This window comes from Lissotriton vulgaris, chromosome 5 (assembly GCF_964263255.1).
Source record: "Lissotriton vulgaris chromosome 5, aLisVul1.2, whole genome shotgun sequence".
Taxonomy (NCBI): Eukaryota; Metazoa; Chordata; class Amphibia; order Caudata; family Salamandridae; genus Lissotriton; species Lissotriton vulgaris.
Genome location: NC_141693.1, coordinates 742,243,061 through 742,248,131, shown reverse-complemented (window position 1 = coordinate 742,248,131; position 5,071 = coordinate 742,243,061).

Genomic DNA, 5,071 nt, shown 5'->3' with positions numbered 1-5,071 from the left:
ACTAATCAAACCTGATTTCAAACCTACTAATTGGACTCAAAAACACACAGAGATTTTGCGTTCAGTGCAAACAGACATATTAGCAACCACACATTTACAGACACGTGGAAACGAACACAACCTTGTAATCCGAATCATCCCAGAGAGATGCAGATTCACATACCTAACCTTTAATGAAGGGGAAAAATGGTACCAATAGCTTACAAATCACACTTGTACACACAAGCTGAACTGAAATTGACTTCAACAGAAATAATTCTGACAGCGGTTCAAACTGCGGTAGCAAAAGAGAGAGCCCTCGCACAGGATAAATGCATAAAAGTCGTTACTCCTGTACCTGCCTTAGAGGCAGTGACAAAGGCAAGCATTCCAGATGCAAAAGCTCTACATCGAAGATGGATACAATGGGTTAATTCTCTTGCTGCGACGGACGTTGAATAAGTTTTTGACCCTTACTTGAAGACACAAGAATTTCTCCAATACGAACAAGAATGTCCTCTGCCCACTGAAATTCTGCCTCTAGAGCATTATGGCTGTATAATATATACAGACGGATCAGCACAACTCGCAATTGGGAGAAAACAAGCTTATAGTGCTGCGTGAGCGATTGTTAAAGGTCACTGGCGCGATGGTAAATTCAGACCTATGGTCACAAAAACTCAATCCCTAGGAGACTGTACAGCTCAGCGAGCTGAACTACAGGCTTTCAAGATGGCGCTGGAAAATACCAATCCCGAATTCCACACACTCATAGTGTGCAATTCGTATTACTGCGTTCAGTCTTACAATGAATATCTGCAGAACTGGGTTCAAACTGGTTTTAAAGACGCAAAAGGTGGCACAATCAAGCATAAAATGCTTTGGTAACAAGTAGTTCTTTTATAGAAAGAACTACAAAAGACTCACGTGATCCATACACTGAGTCATCAGCGTGATGGCGTTCACGTTGAAGGGAATTCATTGGCTGATGAAGCCGCGAAGGCAGCTGTGCAAACGGCTTCCTTAGCTGCAAACATTCATTCAAAAACAAAAATAGACAGCGAAATAATGCAAGCTGTCACTGCTTCAATAAAAGACAGTGGTAAAACATTACCAAAAGGCTTTCCACTCAAGTACTCATATATAACTGATGCAAATAATGTTCAGTTTGCTCGAATCCCTGGAGTGGGGAATAGAGTAATCCCAAACATGGAACATAGGTTAGGACTAATCTTAGCAGCACATGAAGGGCTCGCCTCTGCACACTCAGGTGTTTCTGCCACAGTGTAATTATTAAAGCAAAGATACTGGTGGCCGCGCATGAGGCAACAGACCCATAACTATGTTTTGGAAGATGAAATCTGCCAAAAAATGAAAGTTTCAACAGTGAAATGTCCGGCGCAGACGCCCCTTCTAATTTCAGATAAACCATTAGCATATGTTTACCTGGACCACTGTGGTCCCCTACAAAGGGATGGTAACTATAAATACATCATGGTCGCAGTGGATTCATGCTTAAGATTCATTTGGATGTGGCCTCAGCGCTCGGCTGACGCCCGAACAGTTATAAAAGATTTGCGAGTCTTTCTCCGCAGATACGCAGTCGGTACGCTACATTCTGACCAGGGTCCTGCTTTTAGCTCTGGGGCTTACAAGGAGGCCATGGCCAGCTTGGGCGTTGCAGTGCAGTACTCAAGTCCATTCCATCCTGAGGGAAATTCGGTTGTGGAAAAAAAAACTGTGACATAAAGCAATCTATAACAGCTAGGGTATTGGTTCGGGTGACGGGTGGGTCAATCATCTAATAAGTGTCCAACATAGTCTTAATAACCTGCCAAGAAATTCTCAGGATGGAATCACTCCATATGAAATCCTTTTTGGTACTAGAATGATGGTTGAAGACCTCGATCATCATACTTCAGTGGTAGAACAAAACCCCTTTGATATCAAAGATCGTTTGGCTGTTTTACAGGACTTAAACGAAACAAAAAGAAGTCTAAGCAACACCATACAAAAGCCAACGGCCACTGAAGAAAAACCAAATGTCCCAGCAAGACCTGTCTGGATTCCAAAGATTTGGGATCTGGTCAGAGAAAAAATAGCGGATAAGAAGGAATTTGGGCCTTCTTACAGAAAACCAGTACCTGTACTAGCAATCTACGTATCAAGAACAGTGTTACTGTCGCCACTTGCTAGAAGAAAGGAGAATCGGTCCATATCAATTGATCTGGTAAAACAACACCATGTGGCCGATAATAAGTAGTAGGCCCAGTGGTCTCCAAAGATGTAGTAGATGACCAAATCTTGCTACCATCCAAGAGGTTCAAACTGAAAGACTCATCACCTTTGAAGAATCTGCAGTAAGAAAAGAAGGACTATGGGCCAGATGTAGGTAAATCCCATTTACCGATTTTGAAATACAGAATATTACCGAATTTTACTGATTCGGTATTTCAGAATCGGTAAATGGGATGTAGGTACCAATTCGGTAATTTTTACCGAATCGGTAAAATTCGGTATTTACAGATTCTGTAAATACCGAATCGGTATTTGCTATTGAATCCTATGGGCCTTGAAGCCCAAAGAATTCAATATCAAATACCGATTCGGTAAATACCGAATTTCTCAAGGGTGCAGGGGGTGTCACTTTGACACCCTCTGGCACCCCTGTTTCAGGCTTGTGTGCCATGTGGAACACATACATGCCCTAAGGGCATGTATGTGTGCCACATGGCACAGGTGTACATGCACAGATGTGCATGTACACCTGAATCGGTATTTTACCATGGAATTGTATTCCATGGTAAAATACCGATTTTCAAAGCCCTGCAGCAATGTAAATATTGCTACCTGCATGTCAAATTGACATTTTCGGTAATTTTACAGATCGGTATATTTACCGAATCGGTAAATATTACCGAATCAGTAATTTTACCGATTCTGTAACTTTACCGATTCGGTAAAATTACAGATTAGGTAAAATTACCTGAATTTCGTCCTTTTCCTGCACCTACATCTCAATGGCCATTTACCGGTCGGTAACGGCCGAAATCGGCCGTTACCGACCGGTAAATGGCCAAAAACACTCACCTACATCTGGCCCTATGCAGCAAAACCATGGAGCTTGTGCCTCTTGAAACCCAAAGAACAGTTTGTCAAGAAACTCCTGTCTACAATGATGTATCATCTGACTATACTAACATGTCAAGGGAACAAGCAGCTCCAGCGATTTCAAATAATCCGGATGCAATACCAACAATTGATAGTACTGCCTCTGGCTATTTCCTCAACTTCAATACCTTTTCTGCGGATCCCAGTAAGCCTGAAACAATAAACAAAACTTTCAAGGAACAAGTGACAGAACGTTTTCACCAGCTTACAAATACATACCTGGTATCACAATGGGCTGAACTTTGGATTGTGTTAGGTGTACTTTTTCTCCTACTATGGCTCATTCTTGTTTTGAGTTTGGGAAAGCCGATAGATGGGAAATATAGTAAAATGGACACAGTAAGTAAGAACATCAACTTGCTCCTGAAGCCACACAAATCATCTCATCGCGAACAACGAGACCTGTCATCAGTGAACATCACAGCCATTCCTCTACCTGGTGGAATAGCATGGGATAGAACTGATTATGACATTTATGGCCCAGTAGAGCTGCTGAAGATTCCACACCAATTTAAGGTTTCCTTGAGCGATTTTGTTTCACTGAGTACATTTTCTGACGATTGGGACTTTGAAACTGTTAATAACATGATGGCAAACTTAGAAATGTCAGCAAAATTTGAAAAACATGAATACTTAGAAGTTTCGTCAAATTATGAAGAAATGTATTGTTTTAATCATTTTGGTCATCATTATCTGCACAAATCTGCAAATCCTAGAAATGTATTAACTTATAATCAATGGGAACATTGTTCAACGCCATCAAAAGATAGCTCTAGAACATTCTATGGAAAATTTCCATACTTCTCAGGCTTCAATGTCACAAATTCAGAAACCTTTTACTTTAAACATGTTAATAAGACAGGCATGAAAAATATGTTAACTAATACTAAGCAAATTTATTCTGCTGCCTTTTATGCTCAATTGTCCACATTAGGCTTTGACTTTTGGAAGGACAACATTGAGACGAAAACTGTCTGGGGCACAAAATACTGGCAGGTACAAGGTTTAGAAGCATTGTTCAGAGCCTGCATCATCCCAGAACAAATAATGTTCTTAAATGAAACTATTCAACAGACATCTTGTCTTGGCCTGGCTAAGATAAAAGATTTAAACAAACCGTCCATACCTTAGCCCACACCTGATAGTAATAGAACTACAGATGAGGAGGTAGACGTAAATTATATTTTACAACAAAACAGAACTAATCCTGAATGGAAACAATGGTTAATCTGGCCCACAGACACGAATAACTGTCAAGATAGATTCCTGAACAAAACACAAGGGTTTACAATAACTAGGCAAGATCCAAGATATGTCCAGAGACAACATCCAGGGATAATAACGACTTACAGTGTAGGAAAACTGTGCCTTGAATGGCTACAAAAATCCACACTCCAATAAATAAAACAACACTTAACTTTACTTAAAAATGACATAGACTTACGAGAATTCCTACTCGGACCTCGCAAACGACGTCATAAACATTTCATATATGCCGGTATTTACGCTGCTTATAATGAAGCATGGAAAGTCACGCAAATGGAAACTGCAGAACGAATACGTGAAATTGATCGTATTAATTTAGAGAAAGCACTCTCTGTTGTTGGCAATAGATTAACAACTCTGTCGTCCGGAATTTATTCTTTGGACAGCATCGTATTCTCTGCCATAGACATAATGGAACAAGACTTGCTAATATTACAACATGGCCAGTCTCAATTACGTTCTATAATGCTGCTAGGCTGGACGTTACAACACCTTCATTCTGTCTATGTGCCTTGTCGTCTAATCAACATCACGTCATTGTTTACTGTATTTAACCTTACAGATAAACAAATCTCTTTGGCGCAGAGGGGAGCAGACATTTACGGTGCTGAGCATAGAAAACCTGGAGAGATTACCATTGACAGGTTCTGAGAAA